The sequence below is a fragment of the Adiantum capillus-veneris genome, chromosome 17 (assembly GCF_014529385.1).
Source record: "Adiantum capillus-veneris isolate H3 chromosome 17, ASM1452938v2, whole genome shotgun sequence".
In the NCBI taxonomy this organism is placed as follows: Eukaryota; Viridiplantae; Streptophyta; class Polypodiopsida; order Polypodiales; family Pteridaceae; genus Adiantum; species Adiantum capillus-veneris.
The window spans coordinates 9822964-9836608 of record NC_140947.1 but is presented as its reverse complement, the minus strand read 5'-3'; positions in this window follow the sequence as shown (position 1 = coordinate 9836608).

The following is a 13645-nucleotide window of genomic DNA, read 5'->3' as shown; positions in this document are numbered from 1 at the left end:
ATCTCCATTGATGCATATTAAGATCAGGTTGAGTGTAAATCCATTTGAGGCTCGTATGATCTTTATGTAATTGAAATCTCCTTCTAAGAAGAGAATGTCGCCAACATGAACAATAACCAACAATTTCAAGTGATGTGTAGGATAATTCAACTCAGGTGTACATAACTTACAAGATTCATAAGCTACTGGCCTTCCTTCTTGAGATAGAAGCCGTCAATTGCTTGTCCACTTTCATCAATGAGCACAATGAATGTCTTTGAGAAGTCTGAAAGCTGTAATATTACAACATTCACCAAAGCTTCTTTGAGGTTTTGAAACTAGCTTGATCACCTTCATTCCAAGTAAACACTTTAGCCTTCTTAAGTGTATTAGTCAATGATGACACAATCTTAGCATAGTCTTCAATAAAAGTACGATACCATCCTGTTAAATCAAGAAAGCCACACACTTACTTTATTGATTTTGGTGTAGGCCAAGCTACAACAACTTCAATATTTCTTGAATCAATAGAAACACCATCCTTGGACACATGATGCGTTTATGTTCACGTGCGTACATAAAAGTGCTTTTTGTTTCACGTCATAGAGGAGGTAAGGACACTGTTTTGGTCATAAATCACAAACCGTTATGAATCTGCCCGAACCCTTTTTACCAGAGATAAAACACATCAATTGGAACATTTTCTCTCTTTGGTGTCATGTGAAAATCATGCACGAGCTAAGAGATATAGTTTAAAAAAAAACAGTTTGCTACCCACTACAACCAAATTTTTTGACTATAGGCTCCTTGGAGAACCACTATATAGATTCACCGGATGGGCAAATCCACTTAAACAATTAAAAATCTTGATGAAATTGATGAAAATTGATGATAAATGAATTTAGGTCTCCGTTATCACTTCAGGAATGCAAGATATTAATCACTCTATAACCGGTTTTTACCTACACGTGTAGGAGTGCTACCAAGGGGGGGTACCATATGACGTCGTGAGTTAGCCGAGGCGTTTTGATATGTTTTATGGTTTGTTTTGGTGAGTTGATTTCAATTATTAGATGGCCATAAACTTATGTGGGAGTATATGGTTAAACATCCTGAATCACATAGGTAGATATGAATCAAGTGGTTTTCGAGCGCTAGCCCTAGTGCTTCCATAATGCCTTCAATAAAAGATTTCCCCTTTGGGCATGAGAACCTGCTCCCACCCAAGTAGTCCATGTCATCACATGTGCATTGCTACATGATGGCACCATCTATTGTTTGTACCATCTTTGTGAACAAAAAATGCCACCAAGCCACCGCACTCATGCAGTGAATTGCGCCACACGACGCCCACACCATATGTAAAGAGCCACAGCACTCATGCACTCATGCAGTGCATTGCGCCACACGACATCCACACCATATGTAAAGAGATCCAATAGCTCTTACCTTGCTTGTGTCCAATATAGGGCACGTTTTGGACAAAATACCCCTCTCTCTCGGCTCCAAGTATGGGATATCAACACGCCTTCAAGTACCCCTCTCTCTCGGCTTCAAGTATGGGATATCAACACCCACAAGTGACTGCCCCATGGAATTCCAAAACAATCCTCCAAACGCTTCTAAAAACCCTTATTTTTTCCCAAAACTTTAGAGACCTGTCATTTTTGGCTCTCACATCCAATGATCAAGATGCAACATTTGTTTGAGAGCTTTCATTGCCTACTTAAGTCTGTGAAAGCCTTGTTGCATTCCCTCTCTCCCATGACTGCCAAAACCAAGGCAACAAATACGGTGAAGATCCATTTGATACCGTTCCCTGGACGAACGATCCAAGTTTCAACCTAATATATCTTGGAAATCAAGAACCTGATTGACAAACTGTCAATCTTATTGACTCCACATGTCACATGCTACCCTTGAGAATCTTGGCAGGGCTGAGAAAGACCCCAAATTTCCATCCACCAATGCAATCAAAGTGCCCTATAATTGGCCATTGGAAAATCCTCTATTGTCCATATTAACTTGCTTATTTGAGCTTTAATTGATGATCCAAAAAGACCAAAATACTCCACAACTTGAATAATTTGCATCTATCCTCTCACACTAGCTCTAGCCACTTGTCCCCACTTTCCCTGCCGCTCGTTGAGAATTTGCTATGCATTCCATTTTTGAGCTTGGATATCTTTCACCCTATAGATCTATTTGAGGAGCCGTCTAGACCAGATCATATAGAATCTTGAACACCACATTCTTGGACTCAATCCTAGAACTTTGGGCATCTCAACTTGTCATCCCAATTCACCCCTTTTGGAGCCATGTTGGCCTAAAAAACCGCACTAGGCATACATTTCAACCACAACTTGCCTGCTCGAGGCCTTCATAACTGCTTTAACATTCTACCATGCACATGTAGACACCCATAGCACTGATTGAACCACTCCTTGCCTTAATCAACTTTGGTTGCACCAACGTCTGTCCCTTACTCTTGATATACCTCATCTACTTAGGGCATAAAATCAAAATTATGTCAAAGGAAAAATAAAACACAATTTACAATGCCCTTTTCTCATTTGATCAATAGGGTCTGCATTGAGAATGCCTCCCCCCCTCCTAGTTGGAGTTCTCGTAAACAACAGTGAGCCATTTAGGGTTGTGTTGTGCATGGGTGGGCGTCAAAGAAGTGCCTTATGTAAGGCCTTATAATGTGGCCCTATGTATGCATACTCAATCAAGGCAAGGAAAATTCATGTTGTGTGAGAGGTGGGTGTTAAGCTAATATCTGACAATGAGGTTGACCTGGTCCTACATTAATGCACACATACCATATAACAAGTGTTGTAAGTTGGAAGAATCTTGTTGAATTGATGAACGTTGAAGCTACTTCTTTGCTTGAATTTGTGTGGGAAGTTTAGGAAGCCACAACCCATTATAGTGGGTTCTGACTTTGGCAAGTATTGTGGTTTCTTTGAAGCACTTCTGGCAATTGTGGTCACTCTGGGGTGGATATGAACTTTTTGTTATGGAATCCATATTTGTGTGTCTATTTTTGAGTGATTACCAGTTTATTAGACACGCATACCTATTTGTATTTGACTACCAGTGTTTTCTTGACCTTTGGTGTATGTATGACTCGTGGTGGATCACGCTTGGTTGCTCCTCTTTCATTTGTAGCTTTGGGTGAATACCGTGTTTGACTTTATCTTGGCTAAGATAAAAATTTTCTATTGGGTTTATGGCACCCGAATGAATCTTGCATCAATTCTTGGGGTATCCTTTAGTATCCAATTTTTTTGCCTTGAGGGTGTTTGGTGCTATCTTGGTGTGACCTTGGCTTGTCTCTTCTTTGGTATCCAAATTTGTTTTTGACTTGAGTGGGATGTTTTGATGTCCTTGAGTCTTTGATGGTCGATTGAGAACATGTGGTAGGTAGATTTATCTCCAGGGTTTGTACTGAAGGGAGTGGATGACTCCTTCTTTCCATTGTCACCACCTTCAAAGAGATACTTGATATCTTCCATGTAAGAAAATGTTATTTGTTGTACTTGATGTTTTGCTATGAAATACAGTTGGTTTTTTTACCAATTTATGCCTTGCATTTTCATTACCATGGTGTTCCCAGTATGAGCTAATATTTAGGGGAGTATGGCGATAGTACAAAGAAGTTATGGGGACATGGTAATCCTTTGATGTGTAGCATGAGCTGCACATAACCTGGGACAATAATGATAGTCACATTGAATCCTGTGAACTTCCATTCTAATGGTTATAGAACCAAATATGACATTCTTTGATATATAACCCAGCTAAGTGTATTCAAATGTGCATCAAAATCTACTAGCGCATGAATAGGGAACATGTTGGCTCCTAGATTTGTAGAAATGTAAGGATCTAAACCATCTTCATCCTCCTCAATGCTCATTAGCTGGTAAATCCAAATAGCTTTTTGCTTTTTAAATTCCTCCAACATTTTTTTCCTCTTTGCAGCTCGTTCTTTGGCTTCTTATTGTGCTTGTTGAATGAATTTTCATGCTTGTCTTTCTTGTTCTCAATTGTGTGTGCCCTTGCAAGCACTTCTTTAGTCAATGGAAAGCGATAATTTTTTAATCTATAGCCACTAACCCAATTGTGCATTTCCTCTCCATATAATGTTCTTTTCTTTTGTTTAAGAGCATCTAACTCTTATCCTACATCATCATCCGTTTTCCCTTCATCAATCATCTTGTTTTTGAGTCCTCCTTATCATGCATAATGGGATCAAGTCCAAACTACCATCATCACAAAATTTTTGTAGGGGTGATCTCATTGAGACACACATCTAAGGTGGCCAAAATTCGACTCCACTCTAGGGGTTCCATTCTTTCTGCCGGGAAAGGTTCAAGTATATAGTCTCGATATCTTCAGATGGTCTATCTTGCTTACAATCATCTTTGATAGGACTATCACAATTTGAAGCTCCAGACATCCATAGATGAGCTTTAGAGTTCAACCATGAGGGTCCTTCAAATTTTGCAGCTACAACCAAATTAAAGTCCTCTATAGGAGTCCTTTATACATCTCTATAGCTATGGTCTCTTAAATTGATGCGAGTGGTCGTTTCCATGTGGTGTAAGAAGATGTAATCATAGCCCCAATCGAACCATTTTTAACTATCACATACATGAAAGGTTTCCTAGAATAACATCATAGTTATTATCAATACCAAAATCTACTACTGCAATTTTCAAATGTATGCTCATACTCAATTCCACAAGAGTTATCACCACCTGCTCCAAAATTCCAATAGATTTTGCAATATAGCCATCAACTAACTGCAACTTCATCCATGTTTGTCTAAGGGCAGGTTTTTCCTTTTTCTCCCAAATCACTTTGGTGGCAATGGAGACTCTTACACCACTATCCATAATAGCAATTATTTCTATTCCTTGATATTGCTTCCCTCTTCACCTTTGCAATAATCACCAACTTTTTTATGGGAACAGGTTTTGTATCCTTTTTGAGTTGATTCTATTCTTCCATCTCTCAACCTAGGTTTTTGATTCCTATTTTTTGAAGACATCTACCGAAATCTTTCCACATCTGAGGTCTAACTTTTAGCAGCTCCGCTATTTTCACTGTGCATGTCACCAATGCCGACATAAATTCTTGCAATATAAGAATCTATGACTGACTTATGAGTTCTTCTTTGAGATGGCAAAACCATAACATCAGATTTTTCCTCATATGGTCCTAAGTAGGAAGGCAACTCCTTAAGGGTTTCTTCTCTACTATACTCTGATCTCTTTGTTCCTTGGTCACCATACATGGATTGCATCTTAACATCCAACATGCTCTTGTCAAGGTCAACTTCCACAATAGGTGTCAATTCCCATTGATGATTGACATCTAGCTCCTAGGAAAGTATCCTCATAATCTGTAGGTGTTGTTGCTTTAGGTACAGCTTTCGATATGATTATAGCACTAAAATAGAGGATTTTTATCCACACAACATAATCATAAACTAAACAAAAGTAATGATGCATACAATCAAATGAAGATCAAGAGGAGAAGAGTAAGAGGAAATAGTCAAAACTTGATTCTGATTACTAATGATAGAGATTTAATTACAAGTTGCACCAAGAAGCTCTCTTTCTCATACACAATGCTTTTCCTCTCAGAAATAATCCTTCTTCCTTTTACAAAAAACATGTCCTTTTTACCTAGGTTTACTAAAAAATGGCTTTAGCTTCCATTCCTATGGGCTACAACCCTACAAAGTGAAAATAGGATTTTCAGATTACATAACCAAAAATTAGTATTAGATTGTTTTGATATTAAAATGTAGTTTATAGGAGATATTACTCTATAAGGGGTATCTACAGTGGCATCTCTAAATACTTCACCGTCCTAGACAATGTTTGCCCTCCACATCATTTAGGCAAATTCATGGTGTTTGATGGAGTCAAGTGCATTGAGAGCTATGTGCTACTTTGCCACCCTTATTACAATGGATTGAAATAAATTGAGAATTTACACTAGATGGCTATATTGGGACAATGTGATAAATGCATGTATCCAATATTTACTGCTTCTTTGCATTTGTCCTTGATGTGCATTTTCAAGGCTTTGGACTTTATCCAATCCTGTTAGTTGACGTTGGCTCAATCAACATTCTCTCGTTTTGATTTTAGTGTCCATCCTCAAGCAAGCACTGTTGAGAAGTGTCCATGGAAGCTGAAAGGTTGTTGATTGGTTTTCAATGGCTGTATTGTCTTCATTGGTTGATGAATCTATTGACGAGGTTCATTCCTTTATTGCATCTTGAAAGTCCAAAGTTTTGTCTCTTGTGTGAGTGATAATGTTGCATTGCCCATTGTAGTAGCATATTGGCAAGTTTTTCTCTTTATTTATTAAGATTATGTACAAGAGAAGTAGAGAAGTGAGGATATAGATTAGGGTATACTAATTGGTAGAACAAAGAAAAAAATGCAATGGAAAGAAGTGTCTTTGAGGTATGCGTATCAATGGAGTACTTATGAGCATGGAAAATATTAATACGATACTAATGAAAGGATTATTTGCTGATGGATATAGAAATAAGAGGGCAAAAAATATATGGGTAGCAATATGGAAAGTTGTTTTTCTTGTTGTAGTCCACTCAAGGTGCATAGGTGGAAGCAAAAGAGAGTCTCTAATGGATATGCCCAATATGGGACATCCTATACACATACACAAAAATGCATTGAAAACAATGTGCTATGCAAGAAAGATTTTTGAGGGGTTCTTCAAAAAGAAGGTGTAGCTATAAAAGCATATGGTGTGGCATTACAAACTGTCACCCCTTTAGGAAGGTTTTTTGTTGTTGAAGATATGTGCTCTCATCTTACTATGTTTTGCGTCAATGTAGGACTCTACATCACTCCACCATGATTAAGTTAATAAACTTTGACTCTTATGCTCATGTCTTCCACCAAAAGCGACACAACTTAGATATGCTCAACTCTTCCAGTAAGCCTAATAACTATGACTCTTAGCACAAAGTTTTTTAATACTTGAAGTAACACTTTTCTCATTTGTCGGCTCAACAACCCAACTCTAACTATAGAGCAAAGAATGTTTTTCGGCTCAACCACTGAAATGGACAAGGTTTGTCCCTATGCAAACATATTCTGATCCAAATTTTTCATGGGTGGTGGCTCCTCTCTTTATGTCATGCTTGGTTCATTTGAATCTTGAATCTTCATTTTTTGCCCAAAAAAAATTGTTTTGTCCTTGTGGTGGTGACCTAGAATTCATTGGTCAGTTTTTACCTTGATCAGTTTTCATCACTTTTGACCCACCCCATATTTGGATTCCTTGTTTCATTTCTCACTTGTAGAGTACCCACATGCCATACTTTTGTCCATCGTACTGACTTCTATGCTTGCAAAGAAAAAGGACTGTCACGGACTGGCAATTGTTGCGGTTACTGCCAACTATGATAGTTTTTGATTTTGGTCATATATCCTATATATTCAGATCATTCTCTTTCCATCTAGGCTATGCTCGATACATTTGAAGCTCAAAATCTAGGCCAGAAAGTATCGGCTCATATCAGATTGCAATCCACTTGGATTGCAAGGGTTTTTTTGTACTACAGCCACATTTTATCAAATTTGAAACTATATTTGGGCTCCACTTTGAATTTTTGATCTTTAGAGTACCCACATGCCATACTTTTATCCACTACATTGACCTCTATGCTTGAAAAGACAAATGGCTATATATATGGCACCAATTGCGGCTGTTGCCAACTGTGGCCAAATTCGGTCAAAGTGGAATGGTTGGGTTCCTCCTGATAAAGAGAGTCCAATTATGCTTTCCATGACTTATTTCATCAGATATATGGACATTATATATTATCTTTTTTGTTGTGAAACAAGCCTTCAGGTAGTTATGGTCCGGTGATGGTTTTTCGTTCATCTTCAAATCTTCCCTGTAGCTTCATATGGACATGTTGATCTATTCATGAGGAAATTCATGCATTTCACACTCCTTTTTACGTACTCACAACAATTTTGGTGAAAAACTCTACGGTTTTGTATCTTCGACGTAACTTGAAATCCGTGATTCTTTTTTGCATAGTTTATTTTTAGGATAGCTTCATCTCATTATTATTGAAATATAGGACTCAAAATTCTTGAAAAAACCATTCTTCTAAAGTTGTTTTAACCTATTTTTAACTGGTACTCTCACTTTACTGTTTTGGCTCCTTTGACCTATTTTCTCATCCATTTTGACTTTGGATGGTACCTGTGGGTTTCTCTAAGCTAAGGGAAACTTACCAAATCATTATATCTCAATTTGGTGGGGGTGATTCCAATTGCGATTGTTGCTTTGAGCAAGTCTGGGAACTTTTTACATGATTGGATTCCCCTTGCTTAGTGAGAGGAATGTATCCTAGAAAGTTTGATTGAAGATAAGGATTATATCCTAGAACCATTTCTTGAAGAAGCCTTAGAGCCACTAGAATGGGAACAAATTGGCTAATCTGGAAGTGTAAGATCCCCAATTTTTGGGTCTCTTCTAAAATAAGAAAAATAGCTTTTAATATCTATTTTGTCAAAATTTGATTTAAGATGCTTGATTGACAGTATTGGAAGGTTCTAAAGTAAAAAGCAAGGCCGTTTCCATGTTCCAGTATGTTAGACAGATATTTGGTTTAGTTTTGAAAAAATCAGCTATTTTTAGCTTTTTCATCTTTTTATGCTTTTAGGTGCTTTTCTGCAAAAAGCAAGGTCGGATCCTTAATCTACGTGTTTCGGAGAAGCTATGGTTCAATTTTGTAAAACTTTGTTTTTTGAGTGCTTTTTACACTATTTTTAGCTTTTCATGATTTTTAGTGAAAAGCGAGTCCGATTTCTTATTCCAGTAGACAAGGGGAACCATTGGTTCAATTTTAGAAAAAAATGTTTTTTTCTTTTTACACTATTTTTAGCTTTTCATGTTTTTTGGCATTTTTGAAAAGCAATGTGCTTTCTATGATGACCTAAACATAAAAATATTAATTTTAGTCTCCATCGGATTTAAAAATGATGACCCGGAACAAAAATGGGACCAAGCGGGATTTGTATGGGAATTATTTTTATAAAAAGCGATACCGGTAAATATGCCGGGGCAGTACGGGAAAGTCATAATTATGTCAAGACATTACGGTGCGGCATAGTCTAGCTAAGGTTCCATTAGTTGGCTGGATACTGTTCAATTGGCCAATTTTGCTGTAAAAATTGAATGGTAAGTGGAAACGTTGACCACCAAAAGCAAAGGCATGTTTTTGGCAAAGTGCACAAAAAGATGGAGCTATTCCATGGTCCAAAATCTAGCGCTAGTTTTTGGCTTGGGCATCACTCTGGTCTGCTGCAGTGCCTGTAAATTTTGATTTAGTGCTCAGTTTTCAGTGTTGTCTGTTGCGTCTACTACCGCAAGGCTATATGTATCTATTATACGGAGTGGTGTAAGGTTTTTATCACCATCTCCATAAGCTCTTCCCTCTCATATACGGGAAGAAGAAGAAGAAGAAGAAGAAGAATAAGGATATTCTCTCTCTACTTGCTTACTATCTCCTCTCTCGTTTCACGGTGTACGCGCTCTCCGGAAGCTCTCGTGGTGAAAACGTCTATGTAGCTCTCATCACCGCTCTTGTGCGGCGAAGCAAGAAGCCTTTCTACAGCCCCTAATTGATTCTAAAGCGCGGTGAGAAGCTCTAAACTCCATAGCCATCATTATCTCTCTCTGTATGTCGTTTTTTTGAGTAGTCACTCTCTCGGTGATTGTTTTTCCGTTACGAGTGCATGTATGGATTAACCGAGTACATATGAAGTTGACTCATGATTGTTTCATCGTGTTTAACACACTGATTTATGCACATGATGCATTTATGATCACGTGCGTGCATAAAAAGCGCTTTTCGTTTCACGTCATAGAGGCGGTAGGAACACTGTTTTGGTCATAGCTCACAAACCTTTATTGTTTAAGGCATAGACATTCACAATAGAAAAAGAATAGAAATCAGAATGAAACTAGAACTGGAACAGAACACAGAAATTAACAACAGACTAAATCTACCATAACTTCTGCCTTCACATTCCCAAGAAGATACTGATCGACAATTACATATTTCGATAAGACTAATGGGCAACGCCCTTTCCCAAGAACACCCCTTGGAATCCCAAAAGTACAAAAGTTCACATTCCAACTTCCACTAAGTAAAAACATCCCAAACTTCCTAGGCTTAACACTTGGCACAGCCCGGTGGCTAGAGCCACAGGCTCACCTGGACCCACAATCCCTTGATCAAATAACTTGCTCCCCAGCATCCCCTTCTTCATTTGCTTTCCCTGCTGCAACATCCGAATCTTCCTTCTTTTCGCTTCATCTTCCACTTCTCAATCCGCTCCTCCTGCTACAATCCGATCTGGTCCCATAACATCATTGCTCAGCTCTGCTGTCCACTTACTCACTGCCCATGCATTCACTTCAATCTCCTTACTTTTTTCCTTTAACTCCTGAATCTCTGCCACTAATTTCTCATTTTCCACCTTCAATTCCTCATTCTCCCTCCTTACACTTTCTTTTCCTGCTAGCTGAAACCAATTTTTAAATCTGTCCGTTGACACCTCCATGTGTTCCCTCCAAATCCTTGTAGCTTTATTCCACATCTCTTGTGTATACTCCAGCACTTTCTGCTTCAGAACATCTGCATCCGAATCTGCAACCAAAATACCTGTCATTCCCTGGTTCTTCAATGCGGCTTTCTCCATATCTATCAACAGAGTCAATCTATTAATATTCTCAGTAGTCAACTCAGCCACTTTATCTCCCAGTTCTTTGAATTGGTCATCCACTGCAGCTTTTAATCCGTCTGCCCACTTAGTAAAATCCTCTGCTACACTCACAACTTCCACATTTCTCGCCAAAGCCTCTCTTGTAATCCGTCTCACTTCCTCCTGCAGTCTTTCTTTATCTGATCTTTCTTGAAACAACTGCATCCAAACCTTCTGCATTTCCCACTCCGGGATAGCACTGCATTTATGCTCCATTTTCTCAGCTTCCATCACCCTCAAAGTTGCATCTTGATTCTGCATAAACTCATTCAGTTGAGTCAAACTATTAGCTGACTCTTCCACATAAAAAATTCCCTTATGCTCATAACTATCACTGCTCCCCGCTTTTACTTTGAAACTTTCCAGAGCAGTCTTCTCAACACCTCCACCCATTCCTTTCATGAACAGCATTACCTTCTTGCCCTTGGACTCCGATTTCTTTGATTTTGATTCCATTATGAAACTGTTTGGCTTTGATTCCGATTCTTCCAAACCCTTCCAAGACACTTTGAAAGGTGATTTACCTTTTTCAACTTTTGGAGAGCCCAAAAACAATTTCCTTCTCTTACTCCCATATGCTATTCCCTCTTCTTTAGCCACATCTACCAATGGTGTCTTCAAACCTGTTGCTACTGTCGGAGCCTTCAGAACATACTCAAAAATTACAGCCAAATAAGGTGCTACTCTGCCCACTGCTGGTGTTCGACGTCGGTCTCTTTTTGTAGTTAACTGCATTTGATCATAAAGAACTGATTCCCAATCCACTTTATTGCCTCTCTCCACTTGAAACAAAGGGGCAAAAGCCTCCTTGGACATGTAGGCAGTCTTCTGGAGGATACACACTTTTTCCAAATACCAAAACAAATTTGAAGCTCTGTTTCCACCCGCATTCTTCACCATGTAGTATGCCTTCGTGCCTACAGGATTTCTGAATTCCCCTTTCATCTAGGAATCGGTCAGCTTCCTCGTCTTAGCCGGCACAGTTAGACAGGGAATCTTGAAGACTTTGGACACCAACTTGGGTGTCAAGCGCACATCGACTGTAATTATTCCATCACTTTCCTTTATCATATTCCACTACTGCTCTACGAATTCATTTTCTGCCCATGTACCCCATGGTAGACATGCAAATTCATAAAGATCGATATGCTTTAGCCATACTTGGGTTTCCGCTTCATTAGGGTCGAAAGCTGCCAACGCCATCTCCACGCTACCCTGATCACTCAGAGATTTGGCCTCATTGCTTTCCACCTCGATTGGCTCTTCTTGTTGCCGCGCTTTAAACAACTCCTCCATCACCGTCTTCATGGACCTGGTATTCGGCATCGCTTAGGTGGCATCCTCTTGCATACCCTCCATGAGCTTGCCCTTAATATTCTTTGGAAACATGTTGCCCTTCTCACTCGACTTAACATTCACTAAACTGCGACACTCACACACTTGGATGTGATCCTCAACCCCTCTCACCACCTTACTCTTATGATGATGAAAATTCTCCTCAATTCGGGCACGCCATGCAAGATTCGCCAAAAAATTATTCTTCCTTAAGTGAGTCACATCAGCACTAAGCGGATTTTCTGCCTTAAAATGAGTACCCCCACTTATTAGTACCTTTGTACCCTTTTGTTCAATTCCACTCCTCCAACTTTCCTCTTTCGAGACTTCAAATCCGACAGTCCGATTTCTGATTTCCATTCCGCAATCCAAATTCCGAATCCCAAAACCCTTGACAAGTTTTGAATTGCTAGAACAAATTGGCAATTCTACCTCTGAACATTCCACTGCAACTCCCAGAACACCAACTGTTAACAATTTACTGCCAATATCTTCAGCCCTATTGACCATCCACTTGGGAACCTCAGGCACTTTTCCATAAAATTTCTTCAATCTGAATCCATTCACTGGTTTCACAATCTTTGTTCCAAACACATCTTTCAGCAAAAATGTTCCTTGACCCTGTTTTGATTCAATCTGATAAGGTCCCAAATATCTTAGCTTCAACTTACCTGGATGTGGTCCCAATTTAGAATTGTATAACATCACCCAATCCCCTTTCTGAAAATTTTTGAATTTCACCTGCCTAGACATCCATGCTTGTCTCCTCTTCTACCCAATTTCAACCAAATAGACACTCTGAATTCTATCCTCTTCCAATTTAAGCATTTCCTTCTGTCTATAAGGAATTGATTCCTCCGGACTTAACTTATGCTAAACTGACAACCTCAAACTTGGAATTACATATTCCATTGGCACCACAACTTCAATCCCAAAGACCAATTTGAAAGGTGTCATTCCAGTTGTTGCCACCTTAAAAGCTTTCCTAAAAGCCCATAGTGCTGAATCCAACTTGTCATCCCAATCCGATTTGTTTTCCGACACAATCTTCTTCAAAATTCTCACCAACACTTTATTAGAGCTTTCTGCCTGCCCACTTGCTTGAGGATGATATGGGGTAGATTTCTTATGCAAAATCATATGTCTGGATGTCAACTCCTGAATCACAGAATTCAAAAAATGTGTTCCCTGATCCGACACCAACTCAATAGGACATCCAAATCTTGTCATAATGTTTTTATATAGAAACCTTGCTACACTTGCTGCTTTATTATCTCTCAAAGTCACTGCTTCCACCCATTTGGTAGCATAATCTGTTGCAACAAGAATGTATCTGGAACCTGTCCTCTTTGCCCTTGGTTTTATTGGGCCTACAAAATCCAGTCCCCACTTCTGAAATGGTTCTAATGGCAATACTGGATGATCCTGCATCCTGTCCCCTTGTGTAGGCTGCCCCATCTTCTGACATTGAACAGATTTCCCTGGAAAAA